This window comes from Lissotriton helveticus, chromosome 10 (genome assembly GCF_964261635.1).
Source record: "Lissotriton helveticus chromosome 10, aLisHel1.1, whole genome shotgun sequence".
NCBI lineage: Eukaryota > Metazoa > Chordata > Amphibia > Caudata > Salamandridae > Lissotriton > Lissotriton helveticus.
Genome location: NC_136071.1, coordinates 1133207357 through 1133219303, shown reverse-complemented (window position 1 = coordinate 1133219303; position 11947 = coordinate 1133207357). Strand labels below are relative to the sequence as shown.

The window sequence follows — 11947 nt, the reverse complement described above, 5'->3', positions numbered from 1 at the left end:
ACGTACTGCTCCCAAAAGGACAGTCTTACAACTATTTATATGTTTAGTAGTTTGTGAAAAGCGCATTTAGCTGTTAGGATGAGAATCCTCACTCACCCAAAGGTGACATGCTTCTTCATAGGGTTCCCTCCTCACAAAAGCACCCTTGTGCGGGCTACGATTCCCGAATATCACCTTGAGGAGCAGAGGTGTTTTCGATAAGTAGAATGGTAATGCTGATGAGTGAGGGGCAGAGTGCAAGAAAAAAAACTACAGTGTCATTAAAACTATCTCCAGGTGGGCAAAAAACAATTTTATTCTCGTGCCTCCATTGGATAGGGTTAAAAACGTGTGAGGACAGGCAGGGCCGGCCCTAGCATGTGCAAACTGGGATGTATGACGTTACAACACATACTTTTACATCGCATGCCTTTACAACGCGGTATTTACAACGAATACCATTACAACGCATAGTGCTTTTAGGCGCTGGATAGTGATTTATTTAATTTACTATTTCAACTCCAGTCCCCGTGGATAGTAGGGAAGGTGTTGGATAGTATATTAAATACATTCCCTATCCTAGAGCGCCCCCCAGCGCAATGCGTTGTAATGGTTTGTGTTGTAAAAGTGGCGTCGTAAAGGCACTGCGTGGTAAAAGTTGCGTTGTAAAGGATGTTTCCCGTGCTAACTGTGCACCTGCACAGGGCCGCCAAACCCCAGGGGCCGCCACAACGAGGATCCGTTCGTGGCACTGGCGGCCCCCTGGCAGGATTTGGCGGCCTCCCCTCCGGCGGCTAGCAATGGCAGTGGCCGGCCAGTGCCGTTGTTTTGTTGTTTTACCGATACCTGCTAGTAGTTACTAGTTTCACTTTCCCAATCCCAGAGTGCAGCCAGCAGTTTGGGTCCCAGGGCCGTCAATCTTAGCATCAATGACGTGACGGCCCTGGGACAGCCCCCGCGGCGCGCGCTGCCTGTGCGCAGTGCGCAACTCACTACCTGCTGCGCAGCTAACGCGGCGTCACGCCCGGTCACGAGTGGTGGTCTGGTCACGAGACGAGAGAGTGCGTGCGTGCATCGTCACTCGTCATCGAGAATAAAGAAAGAACATTATAACGCGCAGGCCACCCTCACAGAGATTGAACACCTCTGGCTGTCCGACTCCGGTTCGTCGGTTCCCCAACCCTATTTGGAAGTGAACGACGGTGAGAGACTGAGCAGGTCTCAGGCAGCGGACGACAGCGGACTTGCACTGCAGGTATATAGACTGACAGTACAATTAATTTCAAATTTGAATCGATCTGTGAATATTACAGGCAGGCACTGTTGTGCAATGTGGGACGGTGCAGGCCTCGAGTCGAACAGACAATGAAACTTGAACTTAACAGCCAGCAGAGGGAGGGGCGGGTATATCCGTTCTGGGCAATTCCAATCAGGCTCCTCTTCCCAGGAGTATATTTCATCTGTATTTTTGTGCCTCTTGCTGTTTTTTAGTTAACCACCATTTTCATTCTAACTTCTAAGCGTTCTGCCAGTTGCCGCACAGGCTGTTTTTAAAATAACTGGGATGTTTTTAACTAAACTTGTGTATCTGAAACACGTGTACAAATACAGTAGAGATGAGGGTTACAAACAGTGGCTCGAGGAGTCTCAACAGCGGGAAGCTAAAACGGGGCCGAGTAGGTGAGAAGACAGAGAGATATGGGGTAAGATAGGAAAAAGGGACAGTGAGAGGGAGCGAGAGAAGGGTGAGCATGAACAGAGAAGAAGGACTAGGAAGATGAACAGGTGGATGAAGAGACAAGACGGGGTGACGTTAAAGAACGGGAGGAAATCAGAGATGTACGCATGGGATGACCAGGAGAGAGAAACAGACAGGATGGAGTGGGTGAGAAGAGAACACTGGGTAGACGAGACATGCGCAGGAGCAAGAGACACGTGGATAGGGGTGGGGGGACTGGATCTGGGGCAGAATGAAACTGGAGAGAAAGTCATGGGAGGGAAGAAGATGAATATGCAGAAGACTTGATAAAACAAAGGGAAATATATGCAGTGCTTGAAAAGGAAAAATAGAAGTGCAGGTACCAGAGTATCTGCTTGTTTTGTGAGAAGTGCCGGTATTCTCCAATGCAAAGTATTGCTTTTCTTTTAAAACGGTACCGGTAGTGCCCCTTTCAAAATAAAAAAGTGCCGGTACTCCATACCGGGCAGTTCCGGCCCATTTAAAGCACTGTATATATGGGGTAACGGTAGAACTGGAGAGGCTGGTGGTGAGGCGAGAGGAAGAAACCCTAGGAAACTGTGGGTGCAGACATTTAGAAGGACATGGACAGGCGACGCGTGGGAGAGAAAGGCAAGTGATGGATAAGGGGAAACTGGGGAGACACATGAGAAGGGTGGAAAGAAAACAAGTGGGGAAACAGGACAAAAGGGGAAGAGAGAAAGGTAACCGACGGGGTGGGGTGCAATGAGGAGAGTAATTAAAACTTGAACATGGAAGAAAGAGAGGCCAGGTAGAGAACGGGGCTAAATGCACAGGAGAAACGGGAACAAACTGGAGAGAAGCCAGGGAGAGAGGGGCGAGACATATATAGTCGAGATGGAGGGGGGCAGCGTTGAGTGGGCACAGGGCGAGGCAGAGAGGACGAGCGCAAGAGGGCGAGGGGTGATAATCATCTAACGACTTTTCTGGACGTTTTATTAAAACACCTTCCTGAGCTCCGCCCCTTCCGGACCCCCTCTTCCAGGGCCCCCAACTACGCTCCCTGCACAGGGCCACCATGAGCCTAGAGCCGGCCCTGGGACAGGGGATAAAAGCTACCCTATCTCAGTGGGTCAACATATGTCAGCCCCTTAACGACAATCTAATGTTCACGGGCATTCATCAGACCAGAGATAAATTGTCACTCTCCTTTCAAAGAAATAATCAAATCAAATACTAGCCATACAATCGACTCTGTGATTTACTGGTAAATTACTCTTGTCCTCAGTTTTCACCTATGGCACTGGAAAAAGAAGAGAAAATAGCAATTGCTCATATTTTCATTAATTTGTAATCCATTCATCAAATTTAGGGGTAAATTGGTATATAGCTGATAGTCCATCACCATCAACCACCCTCATGTAAGGGTAGTAAAAAGGGCGAAAGAAAGAGGAACAATGGGGCATATTAGCAACGCTTTGCGATTAATATCGCAAAGCGCGCTTATCGAGTATTTTTTCATCGCCGGCTATCGCTGGATTCCATCACTGAGATATCACGTTATTAGCAACGGCTATCTCCGCGGTGATGGAAAACCCAGCGATAGAGGCGAAAAGCAGGATTATCGCAAGAATTACAGCGATAATGACCCAGCGTTAGGGGGGTGGTTGCTGATAGGCCATGGTAGTCTCAGCCACACAATCCACCCCCCATTGAGTTGAACGGACAAGTCAGGTTTTGAGCAGGTCTAAAAAACCTGTCATAACCGCGGTTAGCACGACTTTCATTGTCGCTAACCGGGTCGCATTGCTGATAGGAGTTAGGTGTGTTTGCGAGTGGATTCCTATTGTTTTCATGGGGCACGCCTACTTTGCATGTCATTAGCGATATATATCGCTGACATTCAAAGTGGCAAGAGAAACGGTCGCTGTCACCGGAAAGCTGTCGCTAACAGCTGTTAGCGACAGCTTGTTATTTGGGCGATAATAATATCACCACTATAGCAGCAGAAAGTGCAGCTAAAGCGGCGTAAATGCCCTTGCTAATATGCCCCAATATTCTTACCCGATATATAAAAGCATATTCTACTCTCAGATCAGTCCCCATCAATGTTTACAGATTTGGATTAAAAACTGTTTAAAAAAAAGAAAGCACATCAAAGGGGAGGTGTATATAGGTGTGTATACTGATCAGAGACAGACCTGGATTATTAATCATCCTTATCACAGATTTATAGCAATCTGTCATACGAGGCTCACTATTTCCTGTGTGAAACATCTGACAATCTTTCACTTTTTTCAAATTCAAAATTGTCCCGAGTGTTTTAAAGCCAACACATGTTTCAGGTATTCCTAAAACGAGAGATAAGCAGAGCATGCTCAAAATTCAGGTATTCAAAAAGAGGGCGGTACTTAGGACCGAAAGGGTCGCATCTATAGAGATGCGTCACTTTCCTAGTGCCACCCTAAAAAATGCTTGCGCCACCATGGATTCACCGTATTTACAATACGGCACACCGTGGCAGAAGGACTGACAGATGCGTCAGAAATTCTGACACATCTGTTGGGGCAAAAATCACGCATTGCTGGAGTTGTGTCGCAAGCACGGCGCAACTCCAGCAATGCATTTTGTGGCCTATTCCCACCACACTGCGTCAATCCTTACGCCTGCTTCCTAAAAGTGACACAGTGACATCTTGTAGATGTCACTGCGTCACTTTTACGAGGCTTTCCTGCGTAGGAACGACCCCCTCCATACATTATACCTGATGCAGGTATAATGTGATGCAGGGCTTTACAACATGACGCATCTAGGGAGATGCGTCACGTTGTAAATAGGGTGCATTGTTTGCGCCACTGTTGCATCACAAAAAGTGATGCAATGGCGTCGCAAAGAGGCGCAAGGAGCTTGTAAATCTGACCCTCCATTCCCAAAAATATCGGATATGGTCTGAAAGCCATGTCCGGAGATGGGGCTGGTGAGAGTCTAAAGTGCCATCGCCGGCGCCCATCTATCATACCGGAACTATTCTTCAAACAGGCCCGGCTCTAGAATTTTTTCTTTGGCGGGCCGTAAAGAAGCATGTGTGGGCCATGAAGATGAGTGGGTACTGGCCAAAAAACAGCAAAGTATTTAATCGCTCTGATATTTTAGGCATTGGCATCTGTCTGCGCTTGACATTTTTGACACAATCAGCACCCAAAGAGCACCATACTTTGCTTTCTTTCATGTGTTTCCAACTTTGGGGAAGGGAAAGGATGCTACTTCTCAAATTATTAAGATGCAGAACTTTAAGACTGCAGCATGCTCCTGGTCATGTGCAGCAGCAGAAATGTTTTTGCTGCCTTAAAGAGCCACTTTACAGCTTTTCATGTTTTTAAAAAACTTTGGCAGCTTTTTACTTTGCAAAACATTGAAGTTTATGCATTTTCGGGATATCCATACGGGTCATCATAACAGCTAATATACATTGCTGACTTCACACCTCTCTCTAGGCCTGAAAGTTGCCTACATAATACTGTTAATCATTAAAATAAACGATAAGGCGCGCACCCAAGATGGTCGCGTGAGCTCAGAGCTCCCGGACCTTCGCCACCTCCATCGACTATCCTGCAACTAATCCTGATTTGGACGACGGGCTTTGGTGGTCGAGAACCTGCTGATCACTTATCCGTTTGTGAATTTCGATTTGGTCTCCGGGAACAGAAGATATGGATTTTTGAATATCTGCGGCCTGCTCCATGGCACTGCCCCGGGCTTGCCTACTCTGCCAGCCGGGTAGTAATTGAATAACAACGGCCTGCGCTAACCTCCCTTGCCCGGTCTTCTACTTTCAGTTTCGATTCTGACGATCCTACGTCATTGACCTTGCCTTGGTTGCCCTGGTTGCTTGCTTCACTCAACTATTCGCAACATCGCTCGGAGATCCGGACTTTCATTGCTCTTTGCCTAGTGACTGGTCCTCACTTTATTCTCTGAGCTTCTGCGGGCACATCGAGTGTAGCCATTTTCACTAGGTCTCAGAATACCCTCCGGGGCACACGACCTAAGATGGCCACCAAGCCTGAAGCAGAGAGGCGCAAGACCAGACCGGCAGCTCGAGGAGGTTCTGTCCAATCCAACGTCATGGACCGATATACCCTCACTAACAGCTCTCCGAGCGGAATGGCTAAACCCCCGGCTGGCATTGAGGACGAATCCCTGCTGGGTGATGACCCGTCGTTGAAAGACGTCATGTGCACCATTGCTGGGATGAAGGCCGCGATGGGACAACAGTATGAGGCCCTAACCCACAAGCTGGACACTGTTGCCATTGATGTCACTCTGATCAGGGCGGATCTTGCAAAAACCAACGAAAAGGTCAAGTCTCTCGACCTGAAGACAACTAGTCTCATCACCGACGTCTCTGACCTACAGACGGAGGTCGGTAATCTGAGATCCGCCCGTGACTATCTCTCCCGTCGCTTGGACAATTTTGAGGGCCGAGCACGACGGAACAACGTCCGACTGGTCGGTGTCCCGGAGAAGACAGAATCGTCAGCTGTGGACCTACTGGTGGAGGACCTTGTCCTAAATCATTTGGCGCCCAAGGGCCTGAGCAAGTTCTTTGCAGTTGAACGGGCCCACCGTGTCCCGGGTGGCCCGCCCAAGCTGGGTGCCTCTCCGCGCCCCATCATTGCGCGGATTTTCAACTTTCGTGACAGAGATGTGATACTGCAGGCTTCCCGCACATCAGGCCCCACGGAATATGAGAACGCTGCGGTCAGCTTTTACCCAGACTTCACCCAACAAGTCCAGAAGCAGCAGCTGGGGTTTCAAGGAGTGAAGAAGAGACTGAGAGACAGGGACATGAAATATGCCATGCTTTTCCCGGCTCGATTGCGTATCGTCCACAACGATAGAACATTTTTCTTTGATCATCCTGAAGCGGCTAATGACTGGTTGGACTCGCTGCCTACGGGACGAGGGCGATTTGAACAATCGGAACTTTCCGGTGGAGCGGAGGGCGGCCCGACGGAGCAGGAATAGGGAGCGACATCGGCTCCCGGACCGACGTTTTGACTTTCGGCAGTGGTTCGATGCTACACTGATAATGATTGCTACTTCATTGTCTTACTGGGGTGTGGGTGAGGGGCGGGTGAGACTTCCTCCTCTGGGGTTCTTTTCGTAGATTAGTTGTATGTTAGGGCGACAGGCACGCCGCGAGTTGGGGTGGCTTTTGAGTCTAACGCAGGGGTGCGGGGTGGGGGGCATGATGTTGTTCTGGGGGGTTGGGAAGTTCAGGGATGTGTTTCTTTGTTTTTTTCAAGGCATAATGCTAATGATCCTCTGTGTTGTGGTGTCGCGGCTGGTGTGGGGGGGGACTTGGGGTGGACTCTGGGATGGGGGTAGGGGACTACGGATACTGTGTTGGAACGTAAATGGTCTGGGAGACAGAATTAAGCGGGGAGTGGTCTTGCAGTTACTGAGACGCTTGTCCCCTGATGTGGTTTTGCTTCAGGAGACGCACTTGCTGGGTAATACGTGCCATGCCATGAATAGGCGTGGCTACCGTCTCGTTGCACACTCAGGTTTCACTTCTGGCTCCAGAGGGGTGGGCATTCTAGTCCGGACCTCCCTCCCCCTCGCTGTTGACGACATTATACTTGATGATAGAGGGCGGTACGCCGCCATTGTGGGGCGGTGGGAGGGCAGGGTGGTTACATTATTTTCTGTTTACATACCCCCAGGTCTTCAAACAACGACCTATGCAGATCTGTGAAGAGTGATTCTGGGAGTCCCCGAGGGTTTGCTTGTAATCGGGGGGGACTTTAATTCAGTAGTATCTGGGATGTGCGATCGTTACCCTCCCCGAGTTCTCGCTAAGTTCCAATCCTGGCTTGGGGACTTCATGGGGGCGCTGGGGCTGACCGATTGTTGGCGCTTACATCATCCTGGGCAACAACAGTATACCTTTCACTCTGGGGCCCACGGCAGCCTTTCGAGATTGGATTATGTCTTGATGCCCTCCTCCCAGACTTCCCGTATAGGGGAGGTGAAACATCTTGCCAGGGGTATTTCGGATCATTCCCCACTGTGGTTGGTTGTGAACGCGCATGGGGGATCGGAGGGTCGAGTGGCCCCGATCAACCCGTGGTACCTCCGTGATCCTAAGATTAGAGCGGAACTACTTAAAACAATTGATCAATACTTTGCCGAAAATCTGGGGTCTGTATCCTCTTCTGTCTCTTTGTGGGAGGCGTACAAAACTGTAATTCGGGGGCAGGCCCTCTCGTCGATTGGCAATGTTAAGAGATGTAGACGAGAGGAGGTTGTTCGTCTTGAGACTGAAATTACCGTTTTTGAGGGAGAGTTTGATGCTGGGGTCTCCCCTGAGAGGCTTCATCTGTTGGACCTAAAACAACATGAGTACAGAGCTCTGGTGACTGATGCAGCGAAGGAGATGAGTCGTGAACAGCAGGGACGTCTGTATGATGTGGGAGATAAGGCTGGGAAGTTGCTTGCTTGGTTGGATAGGAGAGAATGCGCGAGTCGAGTGGTTCCTGTTATAGTTGACGCGAATGGTGAGAGTATCACGGACCCTGCTGGAATTGTTGAGAGGTTTGCCGATTATTTTCGGGTAGTGTACTCCCCTGTGTCTGATAGACCGGAGCAGGACTCCCACATGCTTTTACGCGATATCTCGCTACCACGTTTGTCTGATTCAGAGAGGGACCTGCTGGAAGTTCCGCCCACGGCGGATGAAGTTGCGACCGCTATCCGTTCGATCCGCTCCGGGAAGGCCTCGGGCCCTAATGGACTCCCTATAGAACTCTACAAGCTCCGTCCGGATGTGCTGGCACCATATATGCGATCTATGTTTTTGGAATCATTGGCGGAAGGGTTTCTTCCTCCTGACCAGAGATTGGCTTCCATAGTGGTTATTCATAAAGAGGGTAAGCCACGTGACCGCTGCGAATCATACAGGCCTATTTCCCTAATAAATGCTGAACCCAAGATCCTGGCCAAAGTTCTTGCTAATCGTCTGGTGACTGTTATAGGTGATCTGGTTCATCCAGACCAGTCCGGATTTATACCGCATCGCAATACGGCACTTAATCTTCGGCGCTTGCATGGAGTCCTCGTGCGAGCGGGGACATTGAGAGAGTCGGCCATCTTGGCGTCTTTGGACGCCACCATGGCGTTTGACACGATTGAATGGCCCTATATTTGGGCGGTCCTTTCCAAATTCGGGTTTGGGCCCACCTTTATCCGTTGGGTTCGATTGCTTTATGCTGATCCCTTAGCCCAGGTAGTGGTGAATGGACGTGTCTCGGCCTCCTTTGCTCTCGGTAGAGGTACGCGCCAGGGCTGTCCTCTGTCCCCACTCTTGTTTGCCCTTGCTTTGGAGCCACTGGCGGCTTGGCTGCGATGGGAGCCATCCATGAAGGGCATTCGATGGTCTCCGGAATTTGAAGACCGTGTATCTCTGTATGCAGATGATATCCTTTTGTACCTCACATCGCCCCGAAAGTCGTTAATCGTCCTTTTCGACGTTTTGACTTCTTTCCGTAAGAATTCCGGCTTAGTTATAAATTGGTCTAAATCTTGCGTTTATGTTCTCTCCGGTGATACTCCTCTTCTGCCCCGTGATTGTCCTATTCCGGTGGTACTAGATGGTTTCAAATATCTGGGAATCTTTGTCACCTTGGACCCCACACTTCGGTATGAGCGCAATCTGCTGCCCCCTCTCAGACGCCTTCGGGCGGATGTCGGGACTTGGAGCAGACTCCCCCTTTCTCCCTTGGGACGAGCTGCATTGTTTAAGATGATGTCGCTCCCCCGATTCCTTTATGCGCTTCAAAACACGCTTGATGTAGTACCAGCGGATTATTTTCGTGAGATTGAGAGTCTACAGCGGCACTTGTTATGGGGGAGCCGTCCTCGCATCGCCCTCTCGAAGCTTACACTCCCTTGGTACGATGGCGGCATCGCTCTCCCGGACATTCGTCGCTATTACTGGGCCTCTCAATTGGGGGCCATCAACCATGGCACCTACACTCCCCCACTAAACCCGGCTTTTGCGATGGACAGATGGTTGCTACCCGGTGGGGACTACAATAGGGCTCTATATGCGAAATCAGTTGGCGGGACTCTTACGGGCCCCACCAAAACAGCAGTGCAGGTGTGGCGTAGAGCTACGGCGGCCACGGAATGGGCCGACAGGCCGACCCGGGCTACCCCACTATATGCTTCGTATAAACTGGGCTCCCTTTGGCAATCGAAGGGATTTGATCGGTGGGACATGATCGGGATCAGTAGGGTAGATGACGTATGGATCAAGGGCAGGGTCAAGACGTTTGAGGAATTGAAAGTTGAGTATGGGCTGAATGATAAGGAATTCTTCAGATATGCGCAAGTCCGGCATGCGGTCTTGTCTGTTTTCCCACTAGGCTCGGACGTGCCGGAGGCATCCCCGCTCGAGGATCGGATTCTGGATGGTCACGTTCCTGATAGCACGATCTCGCTAATTTATAAAAAGTTGATCAATACCAGGACTGATCTACTAGTTAGTCTTCGAGGGTTGTGGACCAGAGATGGTCTAGAACTCGATGATGAGGATTGGCAGTCCGCGATTTCTTCCCCGAAGGAAGTGGCTATCCCGGCACGTCTTCGGTTCGTCCAACTAAACATTTTGCATAGGGTGTATGTGACTGGCCCGCGTTTGGTTCGAATGGGATTTTCGATGGATGGACTGTGCAGGCGCGGATGCGGTATGGTGGCTACATTCCTTCATATTATCTGGGAATGCCCTGCTGTGATACGTTATTGGAACCGCGTGCATGAAGTAATGAGTGAGGTCACGGGAGTGCGATTGATACCTGAAGTGCGAAGATGCTTGTTGAATGTCTGGGAGCCGAATGACTACAATCAAGCGCAGCTCCGCTGGGCGACCTTGGGCAACATGGTTGCCAAGCGTGATATTGCCCAATTGTGGGGCGCTCAGAAGCCTCCGACACTTCTGGGGTGGACACAAAACATGGATTGGTGCATGTTTCGAGAAAAAAACTGTGTATGTATCCCGTGGCAAACCAGGCAAGTGGGGGAAAGTGTGAACCCAATGGAACGCATACCGTGGAGATATATGTACTCCCCCACTGTCGGAATTTGATGCTGATTTGTCTTCCTCCCAACCTGACGTTTCCTCCGCAGGAATATAGTTGTTTTGTATATATTTTGGTCTCCTTCCCCCCCCCACTCCCCCCCGATTATGGATTGCACTACTGCTTGATTCCTCTATGTACCCCCCCCACGGGCCACGTGATGACACGTTTTAATGTACTGCCTTGTTTTGTGTTGTTCCTTTGTTTTCTTGTTTTAAAAGCAATAAAAAGTTTTCACAAAAAAAATAAACGATAAGGGCGAGCACACAGCAGGGTATTCCCTGCGAAACATAAAGGTGAAAAACACTTGTTTTTCAGTTCCGAATGGCCTTGGGTGGGCCAAGAAATTCCTTGGGTGGGTGTGGAAAAGTAAATTTTGCCATGTTCTGTGTCCCTACGTGTTCCCCATCCTATGTTATATGTGCATGATTAATATGCATATGTATTCCCTATGATCGATTAAAGACGCAATTACAGTTGTGTCCATCTCTAGTATGCCAGTTTCCAGTCTTCGTGAATGCAACGAATATTAGGCCTATGTAAACCCATGTTGCCACGTTTCACAGTGTGCACGTTAATTCAGTAAAAGTCCCCGTTTCTAGGCCTCAAAAGGGCCCGGACTCAGATTCAGCTCCTGTCTCCTGAACCCTCGCTGAGGAGCGATACAGCCCCCACCTGCATCCCTGACCCTTCACTTACTTCCTGCCTCGCAGTGCCCGGCTCGGCCTGGCTCTGCCTGCCAGTCTGCCAAGAGTATGTTATGATTCTAGTTATCAGTTCAGCCCTCCTTCTCTGCATACCTAAGCTACTGAATCGCATCAATAGTTTCCGTCATGGTCTAGCCTTTACGTCTCCATGTAAGAGAAATACTGTATTAATGGTCATTTAATATTCCTCAACACGCACTACATGTAGAATAATGCATGCACCAGTCTTAGAGTCTGTTAGCCTTTGCCCTGATAACTTTTGGATTCTATCAACATGTTCTCTAAACATCAGATACTAGATAGTGTTTAGGTACATGTCGCTCTGACACTCCAGACTTTCGTCTCCTCTTCCTAGTGCAGAAGTCATAGCCCCCAGCTCCTCCTGGTAACACGTCATTGCCAGCTTGCGCGCACCACTA

The 11947-nt window shown here is 49.6% G+C and overlaps 1 long non-coding RNA gene across 2 annotated transcripts in view; it reads left to right on the top strand.

The window, feature by feature from the left end:
- Positions 1–1024: 1024 nt before the first annotated feature.
- The window catches only part of LOC144785646 (uncharacterized), a 144473-nt gene continuing 133550 nt past the window's right edge, over positions 1025–11947 (top strand). For both annotated transcript variants that reach the window (XR_013602005.1, XR_013602004.1), the window contains exon 1: positions 1025–1234. This is a non-coding gene — a long non-coding RNA (uncharacterized LOC144785646). The remainder of the gene's footprint in view (positions 1235–11947) is intronic.